At 36.6% G+C, this 19,809-nt stretch overlaps 1 long non-coding RNA gene across 2 annotated transcripts in view; it reads left to right on the forward strand.

Moving 5' to 3' along the window:
* LOC137246840 (uncharacterized) overlaps positions 1–19,809 on the forward strand; it is a 330,118-nt gene that overhangs the window by 91,388 nt on the left and 218,921 nt on the right. For both annotated transcript variants that reach the window (XR_010951718.1, XR_010951719.1), the window contains exon 3: positions 12,301–12,322. This is a non-coding gene — a long non-coding RNA (uncharacterized lncRNA). The remainder of the gene's footprint in view (positions 1–12,300; positions 12,323–19,809) is intronic.

Below are 19,809 nucleotides of genomic sequence, written 5' to 3' on the forward strand. Positions count from 1 at the left end.
GAGGGTGACACATGGTATAAGAAACATTACCAATCGAGGATCCTTCAGCTATTTCTTAGTTAATTACGCTCAAAAATCTATTCAATAGCAAGCACATTAGTGCATGTTGGACTTACATGTAAAAGAAAACTACCCTTGTTGGCTACATACAAATTATAAAATATGGGATCCTTGTCCTGCTTTTGGAAGTTTGGAAAAACTCCCCTTGTATATTTCAAGTGGAAAATATTGTTCTGCCTTACCAAATCAACTCTATTGTTTCTACAGACATCTGCCCACATAAATTCCTGCATCTACTAGCGTCAGAGTCTGCTGCTTCGTCGTTTCGTTCATCTTCTATGAGAAACAGGAGTTGTAGTATTTTTTACTTATTTTAAATAAGACCGGAACCTCTCTGTCACCACACTTAAGCTTATAAAACAATTTGCAAGCAGCAGCGACCTATGTGGCAAGAAGGCCACCGCTATTTCGCAAGGTGGTCCAGTGAGGGGAAGGCTCTGTTCAAATACAGCGCAATTTAAGCTAAGCCTTAACATCAGTGACACGCTACCTGTCCCAGCAATGCCTTAAGCTCCAATGGTGGAAAAGAAACTGATGCATGTTTGCGGTGGGTCAAGTTTGGAGCAACTGTAGAACTGAATCAAATACGAATATCTTATATTGTAACGAATTTATTGCAATTCCACTTATTTGCAACCTTCTTCTAACGTTCGAATCACTAAACTGTTGAATAAATAACTCCAATATTCGATAATGCAAAATGGTTTTTATTAGACTACTTTCAAAATAACACTTCTATTGCTCGACAGATCGCGTGCTTAAATCAAACTGATTGTCGTGCCTCAACTGTTGCCGCTTTTATACTGTCCGGTTTCCTCGCCGACATATTTCCAGGCACTTCTATTTCCAGAATTTACTAGTTAGTTGTCAGCTATAAATTTCTCAGCTATAACTACAGATGCATGATTTTATAGCTTCTCTCATACCCCATGCGCCTTTATATGTGAGTGATACTTGCACAAATGAATGCATATTTTTAGGAGTATATCAGATATATGCATGTGTTTGTGCGTTGCTCACCGCTGCTTGTATGGACATATGTGTAGACATAATGATTAATTTGGTTATGTGCATATAAGTCACTGCTCAGTATCGGCTTAGAGATGATAGTATCCCCTTAGTTTTGCTAATATTCGTCACAATATTTTCCGCTAGATACAGTTCTCATATGCTTATGTTTACGTCAAACTGTGGTAATGGCGCGGAAGAAGAAGTGAAACTTCAACTCAACATATTTGTATAATTTGTACCCACATAGGTGGCCGTCGTGGTGAAGTGGTAGCGTGCTCCGTCTACCACACCGAAGATCCTGGGTTCGATTTCCGGGCAAAGAAACATCGCTCCTCGGCAGTATTTTGGCTAACATTCTAAATGTATTTCTGCCAAGGAAAGCTTTTCAATGAAAAATTACCTGCCTTGCAGATAACGTTCAGTGTTGGCGTCAAAAATGTACATAGGTTCCATCCCGCCCATTTTTAGGAAAAGTTCAAAGAAGCACGACGTAAATTGGAAGAAAAGCATGGCCTAAATTCTTGCCAGAGGTATATCGCGCCTTGCATTTGTTAATTTTTTTCAGGCAATGTGAAACTCATTAAGTGAACTTAACTGCGCAAATAATTAACTTCATATTTGATAAATTGCACTGTTATTAATAAACAAATACGTTAAATGATAAATGCAAGCACAAATACTATTTTTCATATCACTATTTTTTGAGTTTAGCAAATATGCGTGCATATTTGTTGCGCCTTTTCTAGATAATCAACGGTTAAACCAATACCACTGCGATGATTTTTCTCCGACTAACATAGCAGTTCACACAGTTTCACAGAGTTTGGTGGCCACTGCAATAAACTAAGGCTGAGGGCCTTAATGGTGACGCATTGGCACTAACATATTATATAGTAATATCTTGGAACAATGGCATCAGCAGTTCCAGTCATATTAGACTCATAGCGTCATAGCTAAAGGTTCACGTTAATCAATTTATGTGATCTGATTTCTTTATGCAGGTGTGGAAGGGAACTTTTGGATGCCGCTAATGTGTGTTCCATATATGTCTCGGGACCAGCGGACGATTTCGCTTATCGTACATTTTCTCATGAGTCTTGCATGTTTGCGCGAGATATTGGGGAGGTTCAGAACACGTTCGTTTGCGGGACTTCATTCGCCTATGGGCGCCCACTATCACCACCCTGACCTCCAAGAAAATTTATATATTTATATTTATTTATTTATTACGACTCTTAGAGCCTAGATCAACACCTAAAAGCATTATTGCATTAATTAACAATATGTACTGTGTACGAAATTGAACTTAAATTATTATTTGAATTTGAAACATGAATTTGAATTTGAAACAAGTATTTGAATTTGTATTTGAATTTTTGTCATCAGCTGGTCAGCTAGAAGCTGCCATTCAGCTATTTTACACTGTGCTACTAGACCTCCTGAATATATTCCATTCAGGCTGACTTGACAACGGTGAATTGGTGATCGACCGGTTGGTCAGGTTGAGTCCTCCGGTGAGGACCATGTCCAAAATGAGTTTATTTTGCTTTTATTTTGGCTGATGGTTTCCACTCTTTGCACCAGAAGTCTACAAGGGACGATCCAATTGGGACGACATATATCTTGCTTTGCCTTTGTGACATGCCGGCTATCTTTGCTTTTCCTTTGTGACCAGACATCACACGGCTGCTCAAGACCTGTTTTTTGGAGCCTAGAGTTTTAAGTGCGTAATTCAGGAGTGGTAGGTCTGTCAACGCCAAAAATTCGGATGGCGCAAATGCGCTAGCACTTTGCCCTAATACCGCATACGGCTTTGGTTTAATGCCATAAATGTTGTAGAGAAACTTCTTACCCGCAATCTCCTAGTAGTCAAAAATAATTCTTCGTAAGTATTCTTTCCCACTAATTTTGTTTTGTAATTTCTTTTTCATTTGTTGCTTTCGCTCACTTTTGCTCATTTGCCATTCTGGCGCGAAATGAAATTGTGCAAGCATTTAAAAACTTTTCGCGGCATCCAACTGCCAAATAATGGACGCGGCGGCGTAACGGGTTTTAAACGAATGCAAACTCAAACATTCGTACTGTTTTGCTGTTTGCGAGTTAAATTTTTATATTTTTGTTGACTGTTTTACTTTTCACTTTTTTGTTGTTCTTGTTATCGTATTTTTTGATATTTTGTTGCTAAATGCAATTGCGCGTATCTACAACACTTTTTCGAGCTTGGCCGCAACATCCTCTACGCGCCAGTTTCCCCATAACAGTTAACTACATCGACAAGTTTGTCTGGGCGCCAAATTTGGCGTGTGTACATGTGTATGTGTGTGTGTATGCTTGAGTAAAATTTACCATAGCAGGGGGTGTTGCGCTTTATACGCCCAATTTGTGGTCAACAAACATTAGCGACAACATTCACTCACATCAGGTTACAGCAGAGCGCCATCTATCGTCAATTGTAACTCACACCATTGCACATGCCCATATTCTTCGCACATATTCTTCGTTCGTAAAATTCCATACTTTTGTTGGTTGCTTTGTGGGCAGAATCATTAAGGCTGAGTTTGGTTATGCATTGGCTGTCGGTGGAGTGAATGGTGAGCGGGGTTTTGTGCATCACCAGCAAATGACCCTGACCACTAATGAGCTACATGGCGTTGATGTCACCTAACGGCTGACTTTCAGTTATCTTTTGTGTCATTCTAAATCAAGCGTGAGCACACTATCGCTCCTCTTGTAGTTGTCTGTGGAAGGAAGTATCTTTTTTTAAGAGCAAATATCTAGTCTATGGGGAATAACGTCTAAGTTCTGTGTGTGCAAATACACAAAAAAAATTAAAATAATTAATTTCATTTATATAGTTTTCTGTGCTATGCTAAAGCGATATCCAGTTTAAAGTTATTTATAAATGGCGAAACATATATGTAATGGTTTTTCCTGTTATTAGGAGAGAAGAGTGGGGAAGAGGATTCATTTGGGGCATAGTACCGGTTAACTTGTTCACGGATTGGTCGAAGTTGGACCGAAAGATTGGTGGGGGTCTTTTGTGAACAGCTAAATGTAAGCCGCAAGTTTAAGTTGGCTGATCACTGCAGTGTATTCCAAGCGGAAGTTGCTGCGATTAAGGATGCGGTGGATGTAATGCAATCCAGTGCTACTACGGTTAGGGAATTCAACATCTACTCTGATAGCCAAGCGGCTATCAACTACAGTGCGGTCGAGGGTGGTCTGGGAGTGCCTCACCTTTTTACAACTATTTTACAATTAGGATTATCTGGGTCCCGGAGCATAGTGATATCCTGGGCAACTGTCAAGCGGATCTCTTAGCCCGCATCGGTACAACCGAGCCGGATGAAGATGGCTGTAGGGATTTCGGGATTTCACTGGCCACCTGTGGTTTGCTCCTCCATAGCGGGGCCTCGATTCAGCTCACCAAACGTTGGGCGGACACCAACTCTTGCAGGGTAGCAATATCTTTCTGGCCGAAAGTGGATGGCAGGAGGCCTGCCGAACGAATTGGGTTCACTAAGGCTCACCTATCAATGGTAATTGGGGTTTTGACAGGACACTGTCCCATGGGTATCCATGCAGTACGTTTCAAAATACTGGAAACTCCATCCTGATGTAGTTGTATGGAGGATGATGAGGTGGAATCATTAAATCGCTTTATACTTGATTGCCCAGCTTTTGCCACAACTAGGCGAAAATACGTCGTTCGCCACTCACTTGGATCTCCCGAGGATTTATGCAAGGTTAAGATCGGTATCATTCGGAACTTTATCGTTGCTACCCAAAGATTCTCTAAGTAGCTGTATCTACGTCACCGTTATTTTACTAAGTGGTATCACAACGAACCTTCATGTTGTCCAAGTGAGCTTCCCCTATCAGGGCAGCTACCACCTAACTTAACATAACCTAGGAAAAGCCTACTTATAATTTTTAGTAATCGATCTTATTGAGAAGGCTGTTTTCGAAGTTGAATATCCTGATTCCAAGAGCTTCAAGATTCTGATCTGTGAACTTGTGGTATCTACAACAAATACAGATATGATCGGGATAGTTTAAATAGAGGCAGTGTCGCCATCAATCCGTGTTGTATATTCTAAGTACTTGATTCTGATATCGGTAGTATTCTAAAGGCGATTCCAATCTTGAAATTGTCACAGAAGTTTATGCCTTAATGTATGATAATCTACGAGTTTCACAAAGGTATGGATTTGGTTTGCTTTATTCCTGTTGGTAGAATACCGGAAGTTCGGCTGCGCTATCCAGACGGCACTTTAACCTCAGCAAAAAAGTTGTCTTGCAGACCTTAACATGCATATCAGACGAATGTCTTATAAACTGTACGCTGGTGTTGGTAAGTCGTGTTAACCGTTAATTCCCGGTGAATTTCAACTAAATAATAACATTTTTTTAGAGCTAACGAAGATCTCGTTTAAACGAATGAAAATGGGTTGAATGTCACTTCTTCTTTCGAAGGTTTCTTGCAATATTTGGCACATAGTGAAAATGTTGCCGGTGGAAGATTTACCAGTTGAAATGGTAAGATCCAATCAGTCTGTCCAAAGTAGTCTTCTATCGTTAGCAAATGTCGCGATACTCAGGAAGGTGTTTCTGCTATAGTTAGTACAATTTAGGGAATATCCTTTCTTGTGGACTGGGCAAAGAAAATTTTACGGTCTCAAAGTTGGCCTGTACCTAGGCTCTTACTGCTCCTGCATTCCATCTATTGGATTTGAGCCCTCACTGTGAAGATGTAAGAGCCAAGTTGCGAACTTATTTGTATTCTGTCAGCATTTTTCAGGAGTTGCGAAGTCGGTCATGCTCTAGCTATAAGGCGAGGTTTTTGCAAGTGTCTAACCACTCAGTTGTCATTAGTGGCCCAGGTTGTAAAGGCCGTGTCTCCAATTCGTGCCCAGACAATCGCTTGTTTGAGTTATTGCTTTATCAATACAACGTCGTTATTTCTACGGTTCGAGAGGCCTTGTCCCCAATCCGTATCTCCGTGTTCCAATACAGCTTTCACGGGCACCTTAGGCATGGACGTGACGTGACACGTCTGCTATTACGTGACAAAAATGTAAAATTTTTAATGTTTGAGAATGATTTCTTTCAGCCGACACCTCAAACCGAAAAGATGAAACCCCTAAGTTATTATGAACCACCCTTTACTGCCATTATAAACAAGTATTATGTTTATATGTGTATTTGTAGATAGTGGCTGGGTCCAGCTAAACGAAAGCGTCTCATTAAAATTAGTACATATAATTTGCATTCATTTTCACTTTACTTTCTTTACTTTTTTGTAGAAAAACGTTTATTGCTTGCCTTCACGGTTTTCGTAATTTAGTGTGTTTTTATGCCTTTCATGAACATAAAATTGTGTATTAACTTTGATATGATTTTTATGAGTATCAACAGTTGAAGAGGTAAACCAGAATATATTCGGGGTCCTTAAATCGTTCCGCTAAATTCGCACCAATACAGCATATATTCTTCATACAACCGATTGTTCAGGTTACAGAATTTTCATTGTTTATTCCTCATTTGACCAAGTTCCAAAGTTGTTCCTAAAATAATTCTGGAAAAAGTATGAAAGAAATCCTAAAGTCCCGAAGCGTTTTTGCTATGGTTCTCAAAATGATTCTTTATTCACCCAGAGAGCCAGCCCTAAATAGTCCAGAAAAAGTTGCGAAAATATTCTTCAGATTATTCCGATATGGTTCCAATATTATCTCTTAGCCTATACTGAAATGATTCACAAACAGTTTCAAAATAGTTCCTGGGGCAAGCTCGAAAATTTTCCGAAAACAATCATAAAATAGTTTGGATATGGTTCCCAAATAATCCCAAAACTTATCCTAAAAGTCCGAAATCATCGCCAACACAATTCTTAAACGATTTCGAAAAAGTCGCAAAATTAGCCCAAAATCAACTTTAAATATTACCAGAAATAACTATGTAAAATTCTCGGAATAAACCAATTTAAGTCCAAAAATTATATAAAAATTATCAGGTAATTGTCTTGAAATTGTGTGACGTATTTATAACAAGTAAGGAAGGCTAAGTTCGGTTGTAACCGAACATTACATACTCAGCTGCCAAATTACAGCTTGCAAAACTTTTAAATTACCTTCTTTTAAAAGTGTGGGGTGCCCAGGAAATGGAGTGCCTAGGAAATTACATACCAAATTTTATTAAGATACTTAAAAATTTACTCAAGTTATCGTGTTTACGGACAGACGGACGAACATGGCTAAGTGAATTTATTTTTTCGCCCAGGTCATTTTGATTTATAGAAGGCTATATCTATCTCGATTAGTTTATGCCGTTACGGGGTACCGTTATGCGAACAAAATTGATGTACTCTCTGAGCTTGCTCAGCTGAGTATAAAAATACATTTGTCATGCTTGCTTTTCTGAAAAAAAAAAAAAACAATAAGACCGGTCATCGTTCGAAACAAGTCTCGCCAGCTATCCCCGTTTCGCGATAACTGACGTCAATTGGGAGCCCAAAGAGTGGTCAAGTCTTTCTCTGCCTGCCCCTCCCCACTCAGTGGAGGTCACCACCTTTCTATTTTTCCAAACTGAGATGTAGACTGAAATACTTTCTTGGCCGGGACATCTTCGTAGATTCGCTGCACTATCGTCATATCTGCGTAAAGTTCATACAGCTCATCATTATACCTCCTTCGATACTTACCGTTGGCATCACGGACAGGATCATAAATCTTCCGGAGAACTTCTCTCAAACACACCAAGAGCCAAGTCATCTTCTCTCGACACCGTCCGTGATTTTTAGCCATACATTAGCACAGGTATGTTGCGCGACCTGTAGAGCGTGATTTTTATTCGTCGAAGGAAGACCTAATATTTCAATTGCCTACTCAGTCCAAACTAGGACTTATTGGTAAGAGCTACACTCCGTTTAATTCCTAAGTCGACATTATTTTTGCTGTTAACGCTGGTTCTCAAATAGGTTAAACCCTTCACAGTTTCCAATTTATATCCGTCAATAGTAACGTGGCAGCCAAGGTGCGAATGCGCCAATTCTTTCTTGGATGCCAGCAGGTACTTCATATTGTCCTCGTTTATCGGAAACCCCATTTTATTTGCTTCTTTAAAGATCTAATATCGGTCAAATAAATCCAATTTAAGTTCAAGTTCAATTACATCATTCATGAAAGTTATAGGGTCCTCGGCGCATTAGAAGACAGTGTCGCCCTTACTTTTTTTGCTGCTGCTGTCTTTTGTTACCTAACTCAATTCTCGAGTTTTTTTTTTTGTTTTGTTCATTTTGTCACATTAAATGTTGTGTGTTAATTTAACTTAGTTCTGTATAGTTACTCTGTCGAGTTCAGTTTGTTGCAACATAACTCAAGCAAAATGTTGCCGGATGTGCAGTATTTTTTACTTCCGTTGACGATTTGGTTGCTTGACACTTTGTTAGTTTTTTTAAATTAAGCAAGTTATCTAAACGCTTCATGGTGGCAATTTAATTTATATGTTAGTAGATTAAATTTAATGGGAGAATCATTATTAAATGTTTGTGTGTTTAAATGTGTAACGTAATATTGAAATAATGTTTATGTGTTGCTCAGAACGAGTTGTGAAAGAAACGGGTTTATAAATCTACCTACGCTTGAATATTAAATATTATTGAGGACGTAGACTTTTCTTTTATGACTCGGAGTAAATTGGCTCAATATGGAAACACAAAACTAGTTTACTTCTTCTAAATGAAGCAAACGCATAGTCCAAAAAAATATTTTGGCCTACACTAACGCTTGAAACTTTATTTGTAGCTCTCGAAGAAGATGTTATTTAGTTCAAACTTATCACAGCCTGCAAGGGCGATTTGCAATAGATAGCACAACGCTGATCAAATATCTTATATATTATTTCTAATTGCTATTTTCGTGTGCAGGTCCCTTTTCGCTCTTCTTTGGAATCCAAATCTATAAATAAAATTTTGGTTATAAAGACAGAGATTCGAGTTATTAGCGAGCTTTGGACATTATTAGTTTTAAAGCTTTTGTTTAGCTATATTTTGTTAAAATAATTTGTTAAAAATATACGATTGTGAGCCCATAAATATATCTATTTGTACTATGGCACTACGGTGAGTATTCTATTGGAACTAACACTGCATAACCGGCAGTTGCTAACATTCGCCAGATGGCAGCGCAATCGCATGTAAGTTTTTATTGATAGATGATTGATTGCTAGAACAGCTGATTTCTGTTGAGATTTGATATGAGACTTTTATATTTGTTGCGCAAGATGCGCACGGGTCCGGCTAGTAGTTGGTAAAGAGGAATAGAAGTAACATTTATCAGACAAACAATCCACCGCTTTGTGGCTAAATGGTTAGTGCAGTGTGTCTAAAGTGTACTGAAGATGAGCGCTTAACAACCTTCAAAATTTATGTATTTGCGAAACTATGGCAGGTGTCTACAAAATTTTCTATCTTCTATTCCAAATAAAAAAAATCAAAAAATAATGTTTCGATTATAGAAAAATTAAGAAAAAAAAAGAAATTTAAAATTTTATTGTAATTTGTAAACTTTGTAATTTGTCTCTAATATCAATAACAAAAACAATTGTATGAAGCAATATGAGCATGTCTCGCTAATTAAATACAGATAATAATATTGACATAATAGTGAACAGCAGAAGTACAGCTTATAAAAGCACTGCTATAAATCCAATGTTACTAAGCTCCTGAGCGCGCCTATAAGTATTCCACACAATTAGAATCAAAAACATATAGAATTAGTATGAACCTAACGGTGTATAAAGGAATAGCAACAAAAAGGCAATACTTAAAGACCAATTGCAAAGTGAGCAGCGTGGCATTTATATGGCTGTGTGGTTAAATGCATTTGAATTTACACTAGTATAAAAAGTATGAATGTTGTAGATTCCGAGTTCAATATTCAGCTCTCGAAAAGCTAGCTGATGAAGAAGTGAAATTCCGAAACATGTTCTAGTAACCAACGCCGTTTGTAAACTTTGTAATTTTTCTCGCCTTGAGCTCGAACTCGAACCTGGGGTTCTTTAGAAATAGGCCGATAAAACAAAAACAGTTTTATTTATAAGCAAAACAGTAATCAATTAATCTCCTATGATATATGAAATACCTGCGTCTCATGTGAATTGCTGGTTCTATTTAATAGCAGTGAACAGAAATATAGCTGGTGGCAATTTTAAGCAAATTTATCCAATTAAGTTGTTATTTTGTTTTCGACTTTCTTAAAAAAAAAAACCTATGCATTTTTTGACTGAAATTCTACAAACCACGGCTGCCGTGGTACAGTGGTATCGTGCTCCGCCTAACACACCGAAGATCCTGGGTTCAATTCCCGGGCAAAGCCACATTAAAATTTTTGAAGCAAGTTTTTTCAATTAGAGAAAAATTTTTCTAAGCGGGGTCGCTCCTCGGTGGTTTGGCAAACACTCCGAGTGTATTTCTACGATGAAAACTTCTCAGTGAAAACTCATCTGCCTTGCTCGTAGTTCGTTGTTGGCGCAAAACATGTAGATCCCGTGCCGCAAATTTGTAGGATAAATTATAAGGAACCTCTCTTCGGAGGTATAACGCGCCTTACATTCATACAAACCAGTCTCAAAAAATTAAAAAATTCGACAAAATTTTAAAAACAAGTATTTCGAATTTTTATTTATTGATTTTGAATCCTCCATACATAGTTTGAATAAAATAATTTAAAAAAAATTTGAGTTTAATGGTTTTATTGAAAACAATACTTGCATGAAGTAATAATAATACTGAAAGCTAGAAAATAATTAAATAGGTCCTAGGTACTAGTCATCACACTCCTCATCAATCTTGGGCGTTGATCAGACAATTAAATATAAGCGTTGGGCGCGTAATTTCTAAAAATGTGAGGCGTAGCATAAACTGATTAAGGTTCAGTTGGTCTTATATATAACTATCAATAGAAATTTTACCTACACACTCAGAGAAAAACGCCGTTATAAAATCCAGCACCATCGGACTCAATTCAAGCTTTTCATGTTCTTACTTTTTGGTTCTTGAAAAACGAACGACCAGTTCTTAAAACAACAACCTTGTGCTTGAACTGACACCATTTTCTCGAAAAGAGAACGGCTGTTCTTAAAATATGAACAAATGTTCTAATAATGAGAACAATGTTCTTAAATTAAGTTAAAGAAAAAAGAAACGGTACAATTCGTGTGCACGACAATGTTAAATACAACATTTGGCACAAGCTATCAAGCGGTCGTAGTGGCCCAGCGGTTATGATGTTGTGTTTGCGATTGCGAGGCGCGAGTTCGATCACCATCAAACTGAAAAATTTTTTAAAACAATTTTTTTAACTTTTATTTTTCGTTCAATTATATTTCCATTCACTTATGCATCGATAATTCTCAAACTTGTTATGAAATGTTTTAAGCATATATGCAGATTACATCTTAAAATAAGAATAATTTTTCAACAAGATAAACATGAAAAAATGCATCATATTATGCATTTTTTCGTAAAATTTCGGAATTTAATAAAAAATTTTTCGTGATAAATATTTTTTATTTATGACAGAAAAATTATTATTAATAAAAAATAAATGGGTACCTATTGAAAAAAATAATTCCCCTCCCACCAAAGGTCAAGCACGAACCGTTCTTGAATTGAGACCGAAAAATGTTAAATCGACCCCAAATCGTTCTCGAAGCGTGAGAAAGAAAAATCTTAAATCAAGCCCAAGTAGTGCTTGAAATGAGCACAGAAGGTTCCCATATCAATACCAAACTGGTCATAAAATACGAACGGTGTGCTTGGAAAAACTGTTCTTAAAACAAGCCCATCGGTCACGAATCGGTCACGAGTTAAGAAAAACCGTACTTAACAGACTTTTGTCAGCGAATGTTCTTTATTTTGAACTTGTTTCGTTCGTTTTAGAACGATTTTTTTCTCTGAGTGTATAAAAGTATTACATATATTATTACAAATCCGTATACTAAAAAAAATCAGAGAACTCCAAATAAAAAGTTAAAAAGTTCGAAATTTTGTCGAAAAGAAAAATTTATTTAGTTAACCAAATTTGATTACACTGCCACAGCTATTTTTCTGTTCGCTGCTGTATGTTTCTCTTCAATTCCTATTCGAATTGTTCTTAAGATATACTTTCTTGTACTTACATCAAGGCTATTACACGAATATATTTATACGAGTATTTTTTATTGTTTCAGATATCTCTCAGCTCGATCTATGGTAAGTCTCCGATAATTTCTTTGGACTTCGTATAGATCATTTTCGGTAAATATACTTTTAGTGCAGCAAGTGTGATTTATCTTTTGTTTGAATTTATATATCAAGGGATGTTAAGGGGTCCTCGGTTAGTTTGTAAAAAATCTGGAAGAAATACAACTTTCATGTTCTAGAAAATAATGCTCCTGTACAAAGCTTAACATTTAAAACCAGCACTTCAACTATCCACGATTAGTCCCAGCATAGCTTTTTTACATCAGATTTGAAAGTGCAGTGTAAATATTTAGCAGCACGTTTCATGATAAATGTTTATGCTCATGTTTCCGAGAAAAAATGTAAAAAAATAGTGGTAGGAGAATTAATGGAATCTCCAAGTGTGAGTATGAAATGTGCCTTATCTTTTTAATTAGAAACCAATGGCTTTAACTCCTCAGGATTGTGCATAAATGCATGAAGGAATCTTGGGAGTAAATTTACATTTTCAATACAGATTACAAATAAACTAGACGAGCTGGACCAAGGCGATTTCAGTACAAGGTGGAGTTATTACATCGACTGATTTTTTCTTGATAATTTTCAAGCAATGCCTTGGTTCAGCAAGATGTCAGTTAATTGAAATCAATGCTAATTTCCTTTTGACTTGACATTCTGCTGCACGGCGAATTGGGTCAAAGTCGCTTTGCCATGAACTTGTATAGATTCGCCTAGCAATAAGGGCTTTATTGTAGAAAACTTGACTAATTATTTCATTAATCTTTTGTGTAAAATTGGTTTAACATAATGTTCAATTAAACTGTTAACTATAATTCCTGCAAGAAAGATCTATGCTGCATGCTTTAAATTTCTGCTGGGTCTTAATACAAATTGGAGCAAACAAAGACTTTCTACATAACTGTGCCTTACATATTATATTTCACCCCAACAGGTTCCCGCTGACCTTACCCGCCGTGTTAGAATAGAAATTTGTTTTAATATCATGTCGTATTAATTTTTATATCAATTGCAAGCTGCTTGTCACTTCTAACAAATTTAGCATCATCCATCTCCCTTCTCTGTTATTTCAATCTATGTTTGTATTCTGGATCATCAATTTTTGTAACTTTAATTTAGATTTGTCGTGTATTTTTTCTACTTTTTACTCTTCCTTGCCAAACATCAACCAACTCGTCCCAGCTCAGCACAGCAGTGCGACTTTTAGTGTTTGAACTTAATTAAAAACGACAAGCGACTGTCGTCATCTCTACATCGCTGTTCTCGTCAGTTTGAGGGCGGTGCTGCTAGTTTTGCGCAATGTCGCGCTGGATTTATGGTACACCAAAGGATTTGTGTGTCGAGTATTTTTTGTGTTTACGTTATTTTTCTCCTTTTTACAGGAGTTTTTTTGAATCATGAAGACATTTTTTTTCATCTTTGACACTTTAAACTTCTCTTCACTTTTTTCTAAAAGCTTACTTTGAATAACTTACTTGACCTATACTTTAATTAGTTTTCAGTGTCTGAGTCTTCGTCCGTTGAAGCTCTCTTTTCACATTGGGGAGTATAAGTGACAGTCCCTTAGCCAGCAAATCGATTAATGCACCGAATTTTGCCTCAATATAGCGGTAAACTGGTCAAATTCCAACAGTTTGTTGTCCTTCCAGGACTACTCAAAGTATCGGCAACGGAATACGCCTCATATTGCGATGTCTAATTTTCCATGTTTGCTCTTTTAGGAAGTAGGACCACTAAAATTCTTTGCCCGGGAAATGGGTAAACGTGGGGGTGAATAAGTATCAGGACGCTCCATTAGAATACAGTTGTAAATCCCTAATTAAAGACAGGAAGTATGCATGGGCTCGATAACACTTTGAGATAGCAGATGGATTATCCAGCCAGGAATCTTGGACTCACTTTAAACCTTTAGATAGGGTAAGGACAATTTCCTGCCCCTTGGAATATACTCCCCTATTACCTTTAGTATGGGAAGGATAAATTCGCAACGCTGCAGGTCACAACTCTGTTCCTATAAACACCGACAATCACCATAGAGCATATAAATCGTGATATTTCAGCTTTTAATATACACATCAATACCACTCTGATACAAGCTCAACTCTGTAATGTCGTGATCTTTTCATCACATGAAAGGAAGTCACCTTGTATGAATCCTAGTTTGCTTCCCAGCTACTCAGGTAGGGTCTTATCAATTTTAATGGAGCTAATGCGGTTACCTATGTAGTTCGGAAAAGGCTCATACGCTTCGAAAGCTACTCAAATTCAGACATACTTCCATATTAGCTATTCTTTTCGTATTTTTTTTTTTTGCTTAAATGCTAATCACATCCACGTCGCACGGTGGGGTATTTGATCAATCTAGCAGGCCAAAACTAAAACAGCAGTTATTTCTGTTTAAAAAGTGGTTGTATCATGAAATATTTGACAGTGAATTCGCGGTGTTCCGCACAGAATTACTATGGATCGATCCCCCGATTTCGGAGGGACCCGAGGGCATTTTTTGGCATTACATGAGATATGTAGGTCAATACGGGTATCATACGAAAGGTATTTTACTCCGCATTTCTATTAACACTTTTAAGTAGGGTTGCCACTTAGGGTTGCCACCTCACCTCCTTTTATATATTTCTTTGTCTATCCATCGCGGAAACGTCTTAACAAATTTGAATCAAATTTGGTACATCGATATAGTATTACATTTTAAAACTTTTCACCTAGGGGTATCAGTCTCTTACAAAATTGATCACCACTCAAAAAAGCGCAGGTATGCGCAGCCGTTTTTGTTATTAAACTTTAAAACAAACACAAGCTTATGTATTGCCAAAAAATTACTGACATGATATGAAATGAAAAAAAGATGTCTTTTTTTGGAAGGTTTTTAAAAAATTTAATATAGAAAAGGAGAAGTATTACAAGTAGATTAACTCAGTTAAAACATGAGGTATAAAAAATCTAACATATGAATTAAAACACATTTACCTGTCCTAAACGAAAATGTAACTAAATTTTATTAAGGCTAAACAAGTAAACAAGTATTTAGGTTAGAAGGGTATATTGCTTTTTAATCCAAAAATACATCGAACTGTATACAATTTTTATATAACTTTAGATGTGCGCGGTTAGCTCCATTTACGTTGCAGATGAATTTTGGGGTATGTATAATATTCAGTGGACATCTAGGAACACGAGGGAGTATATTAAAAAAAAATTGGAACATTTTGAAAAAATGACTTTTTGCCAGCTAGATTGATCAAATACCCCATCGTGCGTCGTTCGGTCTCAAATTTCTTTCTGAAGCCGTTTCTCTCTCCACTTCGCGTCATAAAAATGATCTGAAAAACCCAGCGTTTTTGGCTCACAAGCAGCGTAGCTCTGTAAACAGCGTCATCCGTTTTCGAGGCGGCATGACACCCTAAATCGTACTAATTGCTTTCCAGGCAGACAGGGACCTAAGATGTCTGAAGGGCGCAGTAGTTAGTGAGTCAGATATGTGCTCAAGCTCAATTTAGTCGTCTGATCGAAGATTATTTTCAGTCAAAAGGGTGTGAGAGTAGAGTGGTGGTTAGCACTATTAAGCTATAGCTAAAGCTTCATGGGCGTATATTGATGATAAGGTAAATATCGCAGTCGATAATTAGGTGGAGCGACATAAGGTCAACATACAAAAGGTCAATTGACGTTATGACCACTTAAAACAATTGGTCTTTTGATCACTTCAAATTGTCTGACGGTATATTGACTTTATGACGTTTCTTAATATGACTTTATGACCATTTAGTAAGTTTCCGATTTTTTATTCCAAAATTTTCTTGAAACTTTTAGTTGAGTAAGTTTTTCTTATCTCAGAGAGAGCCTCGTAGCGAAACGTTTTTATCGGAATATTGCACTAGAATGGTATCAAAACATACGAAAAGAAGCCAAAAAATTTAAATTAAAAATATTTTTTTTACATTTGACTAAGTAATGATATAGCGAAAAAACCGAAACTGTGATTAAAAAGCTGTCAACATTTCAATACATGAAGGTAAGAATAAAATTATTGACCTTGTGGGATAAAAAAAAATGTCTTTATGACTATATCGGATCGTTGACATTTTAACCTCTTGAAATTTGACGTTGTGACCTTTCCATATGATCATAATTCCAATTGATTTTATGGCCATTTGAAGTGGTCATAAAGTTAATTGATGTTATGGCTGTGGACTTTATGTCACCCCTCCGTAATTGGGCCTTGAGCCGTAAGATTATCGAAATTAACCACGAAATTAGATAGGACCGTTACATATTTAGGAAATATTTGGACCTCAGCGTCAGCTATTGTATTTGCTTGGTACTCGTATTATATCTACGTATACATATCTACATAGTTGTGTGTAAATGTAAATGTATTATGTATTTACCAACAATTGAATAAATTGCTACCAAATAATTAAAATCGGAAATAAATTCACCTTTTGTCTCTACAATTAAAGGCTCATAAATCTGCGACAAAATATGTGGAAAGCAGCAGTCAGCTTCAGCCAACAGCTCCTATATGCTATTCATTCTGCTAATATCTACTACATACATTCATTTAATTTAGATCAATTTATATGTATGTCTATTTGTTTATCGGATAGTAGCTAAAGGCGTAATTTGGCGGCGTCATTGCCACCATTATTTCGCACTTGCTGTCGTCAGAATGTGCAGTACATAAATCCTTGTGGAGTTAGCGGCGAGACTAAAGAAAATTTTGCTGAGCAATTGTAGAGCTAAATTCAGTTAAACATATTTATAAAAGCTGAGTACAGTTAGTCTACTTTTTCAGCTCCATTTCGCCAGACACCAGCACAGCATCAACTAAATAGTGTCGATGAGTTGGCTGATCTTACATGCTGCAGTAAAAGTAGGAGGAACCAAAATCGGAGTTGGGGCGTAAGAAGTCGTGCGCTTAGCGTACGATAGCAGCTAAGGCAGTCTACCTCAGTGTGTTTTTTCTTAATATCATCTAATTGAGTTGTACATGCTACTAATTGCATTTGATTCTTATGGTTTCCATAAAATATCAGCCCAGCCGCTGACGTGTAGAGCTTTAGAGACATTGGAGGTGTGTAGCAATGTTTCAATCAACTTAAGTACTTTTTCCACATCTTCCAATCATATATGCAGTAATAGGAAATTTCAAAGACATTGATAGTTACTGAAAGAAGTCAAAGTGCAAGCATTTGCAAGAAGTAGAAACAGCGGAGGCGTGAGAAGCATACAGCGGGGGATTTGATATTTAACGAGGAGCAAAGCTATTTGGTGCTATAAAATTTTTCTTGAAATAATTAAATTTTATTGCAGCAAATGAAGCCGAATTGAAAGTACCGAACAGCTTAGCAGCTGCTAACGCGTTTTGGTATAAGTTCATTTGTATGTGTGTGTTGGTGAAATGTGCTTTTTTTTGTTTGTATGTGGTGGTGAACTTTGAAAATTTATTGTTTTTTCTACCACTTTTCACTCGCTAACTCACTCTCGCTTACTCACTTTTAATTAAGAAGCAATCATTAAATTAAACCAAACTCATTTTAGTGTGCAATAAAAACTGGTGGCATATTTTTTTGTTGTTCATGATTGTGGGGTTAGCGCAGGTGTTAACTCGTCATCCGGCTAAGTCAAAGCACTCAATCTAAAACGCGGCTCAGCTTCTTAATGTGTGCAAAATTGAATTTTTACCAAAGAAATAATTGCAGTACAGTACATTTGTTGTTGCTTTAAGTGACACCTGGTGCACGTGTTAACTGCCAGTCAAATTTAGTGCTTTACCCATATATTTTGACAGTTTTAATTTTACAATTAGGAATCAGAATTTAATTCGCAAACTGGGTATAAGCAAAATATAAAAACAAACATACAAAAAAGTAGATTTACTTTCCGATTGGGTACTGTCATGATGCAATAAAACCAGACAGATGAAGTCACCCCAGCGGGTTAGGGGGTCAGATGAAGTCAATATTACAAAATGGAGTGTAATGACTGCGGTTTGTATTTCCTTTTGTGGGCGGGTGTTGTTTCCTTTTTGTTTATGAAATAAGGCCTTACGTTATTCAAAAGAATTACGGAGCTCCTGAGAGGAAATGGTTAATTATAGTCATTGGAACTGAGTGGTTGGATCTTGGGAGTATAAACTTCTCCAAAACTTTATAGAATATAGAAACAGACCGTTGACGTCAATAAATTGACTGACGATTTGGAAGAATATCATGGAGTTAAGAATCGGTTTATGGGGGGTTTGTAGTACTAAAACTCGGGATTGACGATATACGGTTCCAAGACTCTTATTGAGCAGTAAGTGCTGAATGAAGTAAAAATATATAGCGGCAGAAGTTTGTGGCTTATCAGATCTTTATTTTAAACAGTTCTGGCTAACCTTGGCTATGCTAAGATCAACATGAAATACTCCCAGCCTTATGATCATACCCCACTGATTTTGTCTTGACTTCTTGTATGCATCCATCTGTTTCTCTGTCTCACTCTCTCTTCTTCCTCTTTTGTTTCCTCTCTCTTCTGATTTTATCCAGTTAAGTTTAATATACCCACTCAATTTCCTTATCCCTTTCAATCATCCGTAAGTAGAAAATGGAGTGGGGGGGATTTGCTCTTACTCCCCCTGCTCTTGATCTTATCTGAGCCTTACTTTCGCTATTGCTATAATCTCATCTTATATAATTCCTACTTTTCCTGTTAACCTCTGATACCCCCTTTTTTCAAACCATTTCCCTTATTCTTGCTTTTAAACTCACTCTTCCAGTAATAATTTATACCATCTGATGAGATAATTTTTTCTAGCTCAACATCAGAATGATTCTTCTCTCAACCTTTTCTAGAAAGAAATAAATATGTAATAGGTGTATAGATTGGCAAACAATTAAATAACACTAAAATTAAAAAAAAAAAAAAACTTTTGTAATATTGGCAAGTTCCGTGTTGCTACCTGTTGGATTTCATGATTCTTAATTTGCTACACATCTATAGACTAGTAAAAATTAAATAACCTTATAATGTAATTTTTTTTTGGTTTTTATGCTAAGAGTTTCCTGGTTACTCTTTGCCTCTTGGATTTCATAAAACTTAAAAATAATTTTTTAGGACAGTTCCCGCTTAGGCGCCACACACCTATAAACTTGTCAACAAATAAATTACCTGATTTTATTAAAAAAAAAAAAATTTGTATTGCTGACAGTTGCGGGTTACTAGTTCATATTTTGGTTTTCATTCTACTTAAGATAAAAATTATTTAAAACAGTTCCTGCTCGGGCGCCATACACCTATAGACTAGTGAACACTTAAATAACCTTAAAATATTGAAAAAAAATATTGTAATGCTGAGAGTTATTGGTTGCTTTTTGACGTTCCATAATAACGAAGGGACTACTAATTAAGGCAGTTCCTGCCCGGCCGCGACACACCCATAGACTAGCCAAAAATTGAATTACCTTAAAATATAAAAAAAAGTTGTAATGCCGAGAGTTTCG

The sequence above is a fragment of the Eurosta solidaginis genome, chromosome 3 (assembly GCF_040869045.1).
Source record: "Eurosta solidaginis isolate ZX-2024a chromosome 3, ASM4086904v1, whole genome shotgun sequence".
NCBI lineage: Eukaryota > Metazoa > Arthropoda > Insecta > Diptera > Tephritidae > Eurosta > Eurosta solidaginis.